This window comes from Hypomesus nipponensis, chromosome 2 (genome assembly GCF_054491055.1).
Source record: "Hypomesus nipponensis isolate SF chromosome 2, ASM5449105v1, whole genome shotgun sequence".
NCBI lineage: Eukaryota > Metazoa > Chordata > Actinopteri > Osmeriformes > Osmeridae > Hypomesus > Hypomesus nipponensis.
The window spans coordinates 20,525,472-20,539,993 of NC_140362.1; the positions used below are offsets into that span (position 1 = coordinate 20,525,472).

A 14,522-nucleotide genomic window follows, 5' to 3' on the forward strand; every position below is an offset into this window, starting at 1 on the left:
AAGCGTCAGGACACAGGAAGGATGAGTCATGGAAGGACACAAAAAGAGGATGAGGGAGGATTGAAGGAAATATAAAGGAAAGATTGTCAGAAACACAGGTTGAGATGTTTGTTTTTCCTAAAAGCAACTTTAGGAACTAAAGTAGCTAGGGGAGTCAGGTGGTTGAGCGGTGAGGGAATCGGGCTAGTTATCAGAAGGTTGCCCGGTTTTCCCGGCTGTGCCAAATGACGTTGTGTCCTTGGGCAAGGCACTTCACCCTACTTGCCTCGGGGGGAATGTCCCTGTACTTACTGTAAGTCGTTCTGGATAAGAGCGTCTGCTAAATGACTAAATGTAACTGGGAAAGACAGGAGCAGTGACTATCCGGGGAAAGTAGAAGTGAGTCACACTTATAGTAATGATAGAATGAGCGTGCGAGAAAGGAAAAAAAAGTTTCCAGGAATAGTTTTGGATTTGCCCGAGGGGTGGCATGACTCATGAGGACAGCGTTGTCCCCACCGTTAAAAACCCCTGATTCAACAGTTCACCCGACTGCCTGGATGAGTAAACAGTCTCAGCACTGGTGTCAGCACCTAGCCCACACAGGGCATGCACCACCACTTGCTACTAATCGAATTCACAAGGACAAACAAACAGAAGAGAGATTTACAATGCCAAAGACCGATACGTCAACCTCGAGTGACGTGAGGTTAAAAATGACAAATAAAGTGAGTTCCATTTTGTGCGAAGCGGGCGGACTTCAGTGATGAAGTCCGCCGTGAAAAGACACAACCTGCGTGAACTATGGCGATCTTTCCCCCTAGTTTGGGATGTTGTCTCACCCGCTCCTTAGAGACGCATCACGGTGATCGCTCGTCGTTCATCACGTCCGCGAGCTGAGCAGACAGAGACAAATGGTGATTGATGACCACAGGTTGTCCAGAACAGGAAGCCAAGCCTGGACATCAACAGAAGCCATACCAAGCCCCAAATGTGAGTCAACACCGCAACAATGTAAGCCACGCATTCCTTGTTGGGCTGGAGTGGTTGGCTGCGTGGGGTAACTCTGTCGGCTCCATAACCAGCCTGAGAGCTGGATTTACCGTAGGTATGAATAGAGAAGGGAGAAAATATTTTGTCAACTGAAGTGAAAGCTCTGAGGATCTGGGACTGCGGGGTAAAAAAAAAGCCGTTATTCACCAGGTGAAGAGTTCAGCAGGTCGGTCCTTCCTGAGTCAGATAAGCAGTCTTTCACACACTGTCAAGTCTTCTGTTCCCACAAGACGGTGGAACTCGAACAGTCTTGTTTTATTTACCAGGGCTTAGATGCTTTAACTAGTCAGTACATGCACAGAAAACTAAAGAGGCTGCAGATTTTCAGGCCTCCAACAGAGGCCTCGAATTACATCCCAAATCGCATTGTTTTTTATTTTTATTTTAGTAGGTACTGCAGCTGTCCTTACAAAGTCAATACTGTTGCATGCGGTCTGCATAGCCTACTGCCCATTGCAGTAGGCTGAGGGATACCGGCACGGTTTTGTCAAACCTGTGACACATACTGTAAAGCATCCACAGTTCTCCACCCAGAGCAGGTCTGTAGAAACGTCAGCATGCTAATGTGACTGGCTGACAGCAGAGGGCCATGGCTAGTTTGACGCTAGCTGCTGGTCTGAGTTGGAGCTGGAGTGAGACTGGGGGCCAGTTCCCTGAATTCAATTTACACCGTCTCACCGCCACCTGTCGGAGCACGAGGGGGGTGGGGGTGGGGGTAGAAAGGACAAGTATGTGACACCACTGTGTTAGTCTCACAATGGGCAGAGAGAAAACGGCCTGCCGCCACGGCATCGAATGATTGAAGGGGAGAGAAAGAGTGAGAGAAAGAGAGAGAAATAAAAAAAAACTAGTGAGAGGAAAGCCAGCTTGCCATTTTAAAAGACTGACTCAGAAATGTAGTGTAAGCATTAGACAACGACAGGAGGGTGAGAATTATTCATCAAGTGGCCGGCTATTGAAACGGAGACGAGGGGAGAGGGAGAAGAGAGGGAGAGGGAAAAGAGAGGGAGAGGGAAAAGAGAGGGAGAGGGAGAGGGAAAAGAGAGGGAGAGGGAAAAGAGAGGGAAAAGAGAGGGAGAGAGAAAAGAGAGGGAGAGAGAAAAGAGAGGGAAAAGAGAGGGAGAGAGAAAAGAGAGGGAGAGGGGGACAACGGGAATGTGCTCTGCGGGGCTCAGCATTTCGAATCAGTGAGTAAACCCACACGCTCTCCCTCTCACTAACTTGCTCTCCTTTTCATCACACCAGATGAGTGTTTGGAGGAAAGCTTAGGACAACCCAGCGGCTTTGTAATCTCAGGTAAACAACCACAAACACGCACACACACATACCCCCTTTCTGTGTTCCTTACAGCCTGATAAATGGGGGAGTCTGGCACTAGCTGAAACTGAAGCCGACCCACACACCTCCTCATTGTTACAACCCCCAGGCATCGACTGATCCCTCTAACCACCCCCCCCACCTGTACCAGACCCCCCTCACCCTCCTCTTTGAGTGCACAAGGTCCAAAAAGAGCTAAATGACCTTTCACCGGGGGCATTCCGGTAGCTCCCCAGGTAAAAACACATACCACGTAGACTAAGGCGTTACCACAGCGACCGGGTTTGATTCCAGCCTGGCCATTTACTAAAATATATATACTATTAAAACGTACGGCTCACCCAACATGGGAGTCTGAGCGGTTAGAAAATCAGGCTATTATTCAGAAGGTTGCCGGTTCGATTCCCGGCCGTGCAAAATGATGTTGTGTCCTTGGGCAAGGCACTTCACCCTACTTGCCTCAGGGAGAATGTCCCTGTTCTTATTGTAAGTCGCTCTGGATAAAAGCGTCTGCTAAATGACTAAATGTAAACATATTCCTACTTCTAATGCAACCCCCCTCCAAATCCCTGGAAGGGAAAAGTCTGACATCCAGCGTTCCACCATGGACGTTGTTACATTCACTGAGGTAACACGAAGACATATTAAAACTGCAAGGCTTTGATGTCGGAACATAGCTTTCTTTCAAAGAGAGAAAGAGAGGTTTCAAAAGCTTGCTAAAAATCGCCGGAAGCCATGAGTAATTACTGCTGGGATATTGTACCACAAGAGACACAGTGTGTGTTAGCAACTGAGCCACAAAAACACGCTATGGGGTTCTCTCTCTCTCTGTCTCCTATGAAAAAGTGAAGAGGCAAGTGAAAGAAGGAGAGAGAGAAGAGGGAAAGTGGGTGGGTGAGCAACAGGAAGAGAGAGCTTGTTATTCAGGCTTCTGCTGAAGTTCGGGAACGTTTACATTTCAATTGCAACCTTTCAACGCTTTTCTAACGTGTTAAGGCTGGAAAACTGCAGGAGGTTCTGTATGAAACCGAGTATGCTCCATAAAGATTTGTCCTGGCCTCACTTAAATCCTTAACCATGACAACAAAGGTACAAAAAGAAACCACAAAATGCGGTGCCACTCCAGGTATGACAGTGCAACACTCGCAAAACACATACAGTACATGGGCATACACAAAATAACTTCAGCTTGCTTTATGGCTGGCATGTTGAGGGAATAGGAGGTCCCAAGATAAGATAGAGCCCTGATGGGTAAACAGTTTACCCTTGAGTTTCAGTTAGTGCCAGACTTTAGATATGTTTTATCTAGCAGAGGGAAAAAAAGATAACAAATTCAGAGGAGGGGGGGGGGGGATAAAAGACGAGAGGATGATGGAGAGATGCGTGGATGAGGGTCTGAAGGATGAAGGATGCGTTGGGCCTTCAAAGCGGCCGAAGGAGATGGAGAGGGACCGGACGAAGATGAAGCGAAAAAGATCGACAGTCAGACCGCAATCTGGAGAGAGATTTGGCCAGAATAATCAATCTCAGCATCAAAGTTACTCTAGTTGGGTGGGTGTGTGTCAATGTGTGTGTGTGTGGGGGGGGGGGGGGGGGGGGGAGTGGCCTCCTGAAGAGAAGAGTGGAGGGATGGAGATCAAATGTTTTCATAGTAGATTTGAAACAAACCGACATTCAAAACGGGAGAAGACTTCAGTTCCAGCTTTAAAGTGTCACTGCCCATAATGCAACCCTGTCTAACTCCGTCTCGGACAGTCAGTCAAAGCCTAAACTGCCTGGGAAACTCACACGAAATTGGATTGAAAAGTCAAGCTGTCTAGACCAGGGAGGGAAATTGGTTTAAGAAGACATAAACAATTTAGCATTTCCCCCCATTTGGAAGCATCTCCCTTAAAAGGATACTTTGTTTCAGTGGAAGGAAGAAATAGTGTTCTTGGGCTTATTGAATTCTTCTTCTGATCCTGAGGTTGAATCTTTGTCTGCCGGGAGCCAATTAGCTCAAATCAAACCGTCGTAACATTGATTCCTGGTACCTAGGAGCCCCATGGAAGATGTGCTTGAATATCTGAAGCAATGATGAAAGATGGCTATATTTATTGATGCAGTTCCTTGCTTGTAAAGTACCAAGTCTGTATTTGAATACCTATTGGTGGACCAAAGCATAAGATGATGTTACTGTGATGAAACTACGGTGAAAAAAGGGTAATAACTTTACCTGTCATGCATGTGTCAACCTTGAAATAAGAGTGCTTGTCCACTCATCGTTTTCAAACAATCATTGATAACATAATAATATAGCAAGCAGCCACAATAACATAGTATCCATACCAAAATGACCCAAGTATGAGGTCAGCAGTCAATGATTACCCAGACTTGGGAACAAGTACTTCTTAGTGGCATTTAATACTATCCCATACTGAAGCCTACACAAAGCATACACAAGATAATAGGCTTTACAGCAACATCATACATTACAATGTAATTCCACAGTTTACAACAACCTGTCAGAACAAAGTGCCAGGATCAGTTTCTATCATCTCCCATCTGTTGTTCATTGATAATTTAGACAGCGGAATGCTGTTAGGTCATTCCTCTCTCAAATTGAAATGTCACCAAATAACATTTATCAATGATAAATGGCGCCAACACTTTGCGTTATACCACAGAGGTCCATCCTCAATCAGAAGGACTTTCATGCCAACCCAGATCCAACTGAATCAAACCTGATGCAGCATACTCACATGTCGCCCGTTTGATCTGAGTCTATTTATCAGTTCTCCTCGTCGCTTTACCACAGCAGATGTACCCAGCTATAAAAGGCAGATGGTTCTCTTGGGACGAGCTGGTAGAATTAGCATCCAAATGTCCATTACACAGTCGTACCACAGATCTGGTCTCTCCCAAAGGAGCTGTACGTCAACCCGCCTCGCTACACCCAGCCCTGCCGGAGCACAGGAGGAGCCGGGGTGGAACAATTCTCTTTTATTGCCTCTTTATCTATTGACAAATACCAGAGCTAGTTAAACTCTGTCGTGACCCCACCCCCCAACCTTACCTACCCCCCCCCCCCCCCCCGCCCGCCCGCCCCTCCACCCACCACCGACCAACCTTTCCCTCCAGGATGATGACACCCTCCCCCCTAGGACAACCTGACAACCCTCTGGTCTGTACTGAGAGCTAACCCTCATCTGGCATGTCCAGCCCACAGACCAGAGAAAGAAACCCCCCTAACTCTGCACAAACAACCTCCAGGACTATGGTTTACTATCCACCCCTCATCTATTCTCCACACACACACACACACTACAAAATACACATTCACACCACACAAAGTACACAAGCCACAAGTACCTATACACCCATACACACGCACACGCACAGTCCTCTCCACCTGGTTCACCATCCCAGAATGAAACTAAAGTCTCTCTTCCTGGAATGGATTTCATCTCTCCATCAAATACTATCCTCCCAAAAGAGAAGAACGCTAAGGTCTATCAAGAAATCCATTACTTGGATTCCTTATCTCCATCCATCCCCACGCTGTAGCAGCTAGAAGCAAAACATTGAAACCTCTCTTTTCTCTTTTTCTGCATGTTTTTCTATTTCTTTTTCAAAACCCAGAGCTTCGGTGATTGTGTCCCTACGGATGGGAATATTTTCTTTACAAACATGTTTCTATTTTGTAGTATATCTTTAAGTGGTTTTAGGGTTTGTTCTAGTGACTGATTGCTTCCCGGAGGAACCTAGTCCAGCGGTGTATTCCTGAGGGATGAAACTGGAGCGGTTCTTCCTTGTTTGAGGTAACCTGCAGCACGGAGGGGTCATGGGGTTAATAAGTGCTCCGTGTTCCCTCACGGTTGGACAAAGGCCACCTGGGCGTTATAAGGTCATCGTAAACACCGGACATTTTATAGGCCCCATTTATCTAATGTCAAGGACCGTTGGGCCTTTACATTGTTTATGTGCGGAATCCCAGCTTATTGTTCTAAGTGCAACAGTGGTTTATGGAGTTTTTCCCTGAAGGACTCGAGTCCAACCGATCTGTTGTCAAACTAAATAACTGAACAATGGGCTGCTAAACGTTTTTTCCCCTGAATGTATTGTAAATTTGAATGGTTTAACCAAATTCCACGTTGCTGTGTGCGGTTGAATTAACAAGCAGTCGTATTAACGAACACAGCCAAGATCCAAAGTCTAAAAACGGTTGCTTCGCTGCATCCCACTGCCAGCCTTCTTGTAAGCTTCAGTAACACGTTCTAGCGTAACATTATAACTCAGAAGTTACTCAGAAATGAATGGCAGACTTCAATGTCACACGCCTACACCAACACAAACACCACAGCCGCAACATTACACCATAAAATGCGCTTCCCTAAAGCGGTGGCCGATGCCAAAGCAGCCTTCCCCGACTGACACTGAGACTATGTGACGCCACTGAACAGATTGAGCCACAGACTGGCATGAGCCCCACAGACACCCAATCAAACATAAATTAAATACCAATTCGTCATATAAAGACGCAGATGATTGTGGTGGCCTATTAGCAAATGCTAATACATAAAATTCACATTGGTGGATATAGACTATGCAGCCAATGAAACATTCAACAGTCGTTGTCACTACTTACCTAAAAGTCACGGAGTACTGAGTGCCCACTCAATTAATATGACAGAAGGACGGTGACTATAAACACCGTGTTTTAGACTGTCCTTTGAAATATTCGATCACGGGTAAACTGTAATCCAACGTTGTCTGCGGCTTGTTGCGCTACGCATTCGGCTCTTGTCAAAACTCTGAACAACTAACAAGAAAATATGTTTAGAACTGAGTAGAGAATGTCTTGTAAAACCTCTTACACTTGCCGTTCTTCTAGCCTATTCATAAGACTACAATCTGACAAGATAGTAAGAAGGGAACGCTGTTAAAAGTCAGTGCGTTGGTCTGTTCCTATTTCTTTCGGTGTTCAACTGCGCGCAGAAGAAAGCTCTGCTCAAAACTCGTCTCACCGCGAGGCCAGCAAACGCCGCCAGGTGCTCATTTACATAACTGCACTGGCTGTGTCCAATCACATTGTAGAACCAGGTGCTAGTTTGAATATTCTACCAGGCAACCCGCCAATCAAAAAACACTCTTAGGTGGGACCCGTGACCTGACAGAGTTGCTGTAAATGAAATTCGATGTGAGATCCCTGAAGAAAAGCTTTCTTATCTGTTGCAGGAAACGTTAGAGGGATAGGCTAAATGAAATACGATACAAGAGACTATAAAAAAGCCAAGTCACCTGGTTCTTTGACTCGTTGTCAGCTCTACTTTGTAAAATTCCCGGATACAATAAGTGCCTTTTTTTTTATTAAACTCCGTTTCTACAGGAGACGCATCTGTTCATCTGTTCCCACTTCATTCATCCTCACCGGAGTTTTTTGGCAGAACAACCACCATCTACACTGGAGTCTTTCTTGTATTTACATTAAAAGCAAACATTATTACAGAGTGTGCTGCTGTAACTGTATGCCATTACACCCTGGGGCTATAATGAGTGTGATTGAAGGGTTAACACTAAAGCAGTACTTTGCGCTTTGAGAGCGGTGGGAGAAAAAAAAGCATTCTGAGGACATTTAGACATGAGATAGGCCTACGCAGAAAATAGGTACCAGTAGGCAGATGAATCACTGAATGTCGAGTTGTGTGGTGCCTAAAAACACTTAAAACACTTTTAATGCTAATTTGTTTGAGAAAAAGCAGAGAGCAGCACACGAGAGTATCCCTTTGTTTGGAGTCTAAAACACAAGGAAATGAGAGGGAGACATGCAGAGTGTTCAAGAGCAATGTGTCAGTACTTGCCCGTCTCTCGCGGCAAAAAGGGAAACTTTAGCTGGCACTCAATCAGCAGTAAAGGACAATGAAGGTTATTAGCAAACACCGCGAGTCCATCCTTGGACAAACAAGGTCACTTAGTCTGGGTCTTGCTTCTGAGTTTCATACCTGTAGTTTCAGACTATGTGTTTATGTTTACGTTAGTCGTTGTGTGACTTTGTAGGTCAACATGAATACAAAAATAAAATTATCGCCATTGAAAACATTGAGGCAATGTGCGATTACAGATCATCATTTGTAACAAAACATGTACATTTGTGTAATACTTGCAGAACTAAAAAAAAAAAAAAAATCACTCTCGTTAGTCTTTCACACATGAACACACATGCATACATGCTACAGACGATCACTGCACACGGTATTAAGGTAAATACGCCTACTTAAAAACGCTTCATAACAGACAAGACCTCATTTCTCCTTTACAGTACACCACCCTTTCTCTCCTGGCTCCCTGTCCCCCCTTCCTGTGTCCGCGTGAATAGAGAAGCTGAAGTTACACTGGTACTAGACTGGCTAAGTATTGTTAACATTCTATCACCAAATTCCAATTTCATGCTTAAACCAAGCCTCTCTCTCTCTCTCTCTCTCACACACACACTCTCTCTCTTACTCACCTTTTCACTCCCTGTTCAATGATTAAGCGTCCTTTCTTGCTCCATGTCCTTGTGTTTTATAAACCACTTTGTAACAGTGACACTCAGGTGTTGGTCTGCCTTTTTCGTTCACTCAAGTTAGTCACTTAAACTCTTCCCCAACCAATTTATCAACGTTGTCTGGATGTTGGGTTTGTTTTGATAGGCTGCATTGCTTGGAATATCTAACTGTGATTGATGTGAGAGAACAAATAAAGGAATATTTTAAAAAGGGAATGTCACTGCACTTACTGTAAGTCACTCTGAATAAGAGTGTCTGCTGACTAAATGAATGAACTGAAAAAGGGGTGAAGATAGTATTTCCATGCACTGTCATGCCACAGTCAAACAACCTGACAATATATATTTTTAATCCTAGTTATTTTTCTAACACAGAACGAACATTCTGGAAGTTCTTTTATATATGACTGTCTCTCCCATTCGCTTTCAGTCTTTTTTTCCGGACTCGTTCTCCAACTGCTCAAGCTTTGTTGGTTGTCCAGGCAACTGGAACTGCCCTCCCTAGTGTTGTGGCCTTTCAACATTATTTCTATTCTTCTTGCCTGCTCTCTTGTCTCGTGTCAGTCTTTATTCAGCCACTTTTTTCTTGGCATTATTTCTCTCTCTCTCTCTCTCTCTCTCTCTCTCTCTCTCTCTCTCTCTCTCTCTCTCTCTCTCTCTCTCTCTCTCTCTCCCCCTCTCTCTCTCTCTCTCTCTCTCTCTCTCTTTCTCTCTCTCTCTCTCTCTCTCTCTCTCTCTCTCTCTCTCTCTCTCTTTGTCTCTCTCTTTACACAGTGCTCTCCCTTTCTCCATATTCTCTTGGTTTGCAGTCTCTCCTCTCCCCCTGGGCTGCCCTTTCTCCCCCTCTCCCTGTACTGAGCAAAAACCAGTGAAGCATAAAAAGCAGGTCTGATCCTGTGAGGAATCCACTCTGGGTAGGGATAAAGTTGGTGAGTTAGTGAGAGATACAAAGAGAGAAAGAGTTGGGATAAAACACAGAGGAGTTCAAGTTCCAAGCCGTGATGAGTCGGCAAGGGAAATAAGACTGAGACGGAGAAAGTATGGTAAACTTCAAACACTGTGCTCCCCTGTGAGTATAATGACTATTTAGTTGAATGAGCGCCTCAGAGAGGAAATAGAGAAGGTAAAAATAGTGTGTCCCATCATTTTTCTTCAAATCTTTTCAGAACAAATGATAGTGATGAATAACCTGCCAGACCGGATTTATAAAAGCAATTTGTCACACCTTTGCCTTTTCAAAGTACTTTATTAGAGCAAAAGTGTTTTCTTTAAATGGATCCGACACACAATCACATGCACACATATGCAATAAACAAACACACACACATACACATCCCCCACCCACCCTGTGTGTTTTTGACAGCTGTGGATGGCTGCAGTCTGACAACAGAGATACAGTTCCAGAATGTCAAGAATTCAATATGTCGGGATCTGACACATTCACATTCCAAAGGTTCTCCACTCGGAAGTTTCACTATATTTCTCCCCATGGCTCAGAAATCCCTTGAATATCTAGAAATCTCAACACTATTGATAGCTCAGACAGTACATCAGCACTGCCTGCCAACTTATCCCTCCGTCCTTTTCTTTTGAGGGCTGCAGAAGTAGCTCTTGAATCCTTTCAAAGTCACCTCTGAAATGAATGGAAAGGTTCTAGCCTGTCCCAAGGGGAAAAGATCATTCAACAGTTTTTTTTTTTTTTTTTGTGAGTGTCTGTGTTGGTGTAGGGGTGTGTTTATTTACAATGTGTGTATGGGCTTGGTCAGGATTAATGTCCAGCCCCTGGGAGTATTGGTTGGCCCTTGGAGAAGCTCTGGGAGTTGCGGGGTCAGGGGTCACAGTCTGCCTTAGGGGGAGGTTCCTGGGTGGGGTCAGAGGTCAAAAGAGGTCCCTTTTGGGTGTTCAGTGTGAAAGAATTGGGTGGTCAGCTCTTTCATCCTCCGCAGAACACTCTCTGTGACCTGGTTACTTCCACACCTTACCGTGTGTGTGTAAGCATGTGTATGTGTGTGGGCAAGCCATACCAGATACGTGTTCTATGGGGTATAAATATGTGCCATAGTCTATATTTAAAGGTGAGTAGATTTTGTTGTCTACAAAGAGGTGTGAAACTCCCCTCGCACACAAACACTCTACCTAGTAATGTGTGATTGTGGCTCTTGTCTCAAGTTTCTACTCCTGTGATCCTGCGCTTGGAGTTGTGTAGACCGGGCTGTGCCTTCCTCTGATTGGCTCTGGGGGCGTCTATGGGATGTGGAGAGAAGTGAGGAAAAGGGGTGACGAGGTTTTGGGGGAGGGGGTGATGGGAGGGGGGGGGCAGATGACCCCTCACACAGTCAGGATCTCAGCGCAGACCTTCTCAGCTGTACCGCGCACTTGTGTCTCCTTTTCCAAGCAGGCTGGAGGGGCAGACATCTTTTAGGTGTCAGGTTTCCCCCCCTCTCAGAAACATCCTGCTATTCCTACATACACACACATACATATGTACAGGCTGTCAGACACACACACACACACACACACACACTGCTCCCTTTGCTATGGCATTCGGGTGGTTCTTCTACAACTGTCGGCCCCTGTTCAAACTGTCACTCCTGACACTCTAAGGTTTCGCTTCCTGTTTTCCTCCTCCCTCCCCTCCCCACCCTTCTCCTCATCTGTCCTACCCTGTGAATGAAAATGTTCCTCCTTCCTGTCTTTCCACCTCTTCGCTCTATGCTAGGCTAACAATAGTGCTTTGGAAATGTACTCCATCGGATGTGCCCTAATTTATTTTGACTGGATTTACAGTTGTTGTAGTTCCTAATTACAAGACCATTCTTTGGTTATTTCAGTCTGCTTAGGTCGCACTAATCTAGCCAAAGTCCTTACCAGACGTTTGAGGTCAAATTATTCAGATACTCAAAGTCTCCAACTACAAAGACTTTTTTTCTGTCTGCAAGCTGTTTGTGTAAACGTGCACAGACTCCACAATTAAACCAACCTGTTAAATTAATTTGCCAATTGCTCAAACCAGGGAAGCAAAATATCGGATTATTCATTTGAGTGATTTTGAACCCTCTGCCTGAGGGTCTTATCTCCATGGTTACCGGTGTCCAATCCCCTTCCTGGCTCGCTGCTCTTGTTTCTAAACTCTCACTCTCCTTTTTTTAAGTTACAGACTGTTGCTGGCTCTTTCCAGTGAGAGTGAATGTTGTGGCGGATTGGGAGGGGGTGGCGGGTAATTCAGAGGGGTGCGAATGAGTGCCATTGCAATGCAGTGAGAGGCGGCGCTAAAAATACCTATTGACACATGGACTCCGACTCACAAACAGGGTCACAGACACACACGCGCCGATGACCGAAGGAGACTCATTCAAGCACCGACACACATTAAGAAACACGGACACACCTCTGAGCTTCTTAAGACTTTGATTTGACGGAGCTATAAGCAGCTGGACAAGGCCTGCTTTTGTGACTGTGTTTATATTGCTACAATGAGATGCTTCACCGAAGTGTCATCCAGAGGTGACAACGGGTCACTTTCACACTCTGGTGCACATATTAGTCGAGTGAGTTATTTTCCCGAAACGGTAGCCTAGCTCGTTAGCTTTAGTTAGCTGCCGGACTAAATTACCTGGCATTTTAGTCGGACAGACATCCCAACATGCAGAGACTCATTTCCGGGCAAATGATGTACCCCGTCAACCAGCACGAATGTTTGAATCACATATTTGTAACTCCTTAAAAGGTGAAAACAAACAACGCCAGCTGCCACAAGGTTACCGTCCGTTAAGGCAGGTTGATCGAAAAAATAAATTATGAATCATGTGACATGACTTGCAGAAATTGTCTTCGAGCCTATTAGGCTTCTATAGCTGCCACCATTTGACAATGTTACTTTGCCAGATCTTTATTTAAAAAAATGTTATATACATTTTTTTGTGCCTTTTTGGACAGTAACAGTTAGAGACAGGGTGAATAGATGTCCTAGCAATCTGGCTGGAGCTTTTCTCATGACTCAGTCTCTCTCCCTCACTAAGCCCACATCCGTGGGTGTGGTGTGTTTACCTGGGGGGTGAACTCTTCTCGGGAAAGGACTCTGATTATACTGAAGCCTTGCTTGGAAACAGGCTTTATTGTCTCCGAAAAGGCATTTCAACAGGCTTGATCTGTTTCCTCCTTTGGCCGTTTCCCAACCACTTGTTTACTTTCCATGTCTACACAATATAAACTCCTGATAATTCCTAATTTTACCCAAGTGTTTGGTTCAGCAGCAAGTCAACGAGGGTCGACTTCAACACAGCTGATTTCCCACAGCTTGATAGATCTTCCCACCCAATTTAGTTTAGTTTGTAGTTTGGTTTGGGCCTAGAGTGTCCCTGTAGTGAAACTGAATCTCAGACCAGAGGACCGGGGACATGTAATCTGTAGGGCCAGGGTGCCCCCTCAACGCGCCGCCCTCGGAAGCAGACAGACGGACATCTGCCGGGCAGTAAATCACATCACGTATTTACATGTGTGTGTGCGTGCGCGTTCTTTCATGTGTGTGTTCAATGTGTCTGTACCTTGCATTCTCTTAAGAGTTTGTGTGTGTGTGTGTGTATTTGACTGAGAGCATGTATGTGCATGTATGTATTTGACTGAGATAGTTAAGAGAAGGATCGGGGGACCCATACGTTCTCACAAAGGAGAGACTTTTGGAGGTTCCTTTGGAGGTCTACTGCAAACTTGGGCGTGTGTGTGTGCGAGATATCATGTGGCACATACTGCACATACATGCTGTTAACACCACAAATGAGAACCCTGTGCACAATAACGCAACAGCACCTGACCATTAACGACTCTCAAAGATCTATAGCAACGTAAGCTTTGATAGCCCCCTAGCGACCACGTAGGTGAACATGTGCCAGTTGGAATCCGTAGTTGTGGTTCTAATGAGGTTCTCTGAAGGTGTAGAATGAACCCCTTTGGGAGTCTGTAAGCTGGGCAACCAGACCTGGTCAGTATTAACTCCACCTGTGTCCACCCTTGTCTTGGAAAATAATTACCATTCACATGCACCTTTACTCTAACCCTCACCTGTGTGCGTTTATGTTCATGCTTGAGACAGGATCTACCGAACCGCGGTCTTCAATTTTTTTCTGCCTCTCATTTGAAACAAATTCATTACCAGTGGGGCTCTCAACCATTAGCAGAGCAAGGGGTCGGTCATCTCACAAGCTCCTTATGACATCATGAGAAAAGTGTTCCGCCCATGTGTCATAATGTGAGGGAGGGAGTCTAACTCAGACCACATGAGCATAACCAGTGCGACCAATACTGGCAACAAAGACATTTGACACACCAGATTTTAATTAACAGTTTTGAAATTTATGGTGTCATGCACTAGTATATCTAAAGGCTTTGTGTGAGTTTAATTGCTGCCATACAGGTTACAGCCCCCATACTTAATTAAAGTCTTATCTAGGGAAATCAGGCAGCTCGGAGATTGGATAGTCAGACGGAAAGCATTCCAGATGACTTTCACCACATTACTTGCTGCTGCTGCTTTTCATTAAGTCAGCACATTTATTTAAGCATGGTATTAAATTGAAATATATGCGATTCCTAAATCTAGGTTCATTATGTTGTAGATTACATTAACTCAGGTTCCCTGAGTATGCCTTGA

At 45.0% G+C, this 14,522-nt stretch overlaps 1 protein-coding gene and 1 long non-coding RNA gene across 6 annotated transcripts in view; both read right to left on the bottom strand.

Moving 5' to 3' along the window:
• ddr1 (discoidin domain receptor tyrosine kinase 1) overlaps positions 1-7,323 on the bottom strand; it is a 35,674-nt gene extending 28,351 nt beyond the window's left edge. For all 5 annotated transcript variants that reach the window (XM_084668322.1, XM_084668338.1, XM_084668329.1 and 2 more), the window contains exon 1: positions 6,977-7,323. The gene's annotated coding sequence lies outside the window, so the exon portion shown is untranslated. The remainder of the gene's footprint in view (positions 1-6,976) is intronic.
• Positions 7,324-10,142: 2,819 nt separating this feature from the next.
• LOC146301471 (uncharacterized) lies at positions 10,143-11,924 on the bottom strand. The gene is made up of 3 exons (XR_014729611.1): positions 11,856-11,924; positions 11,012-11,337; positions 10,143-10,736 (listed from the first exon to the last, which is right to left on the bottom strand). It is a non-coding gene; the product is annotated as an uncharacterized LOC146301471 (long non-coding RNA).
• Between the last annotated feature and the right edge of the window lie 2,598 nt (positions 11,925-14,522).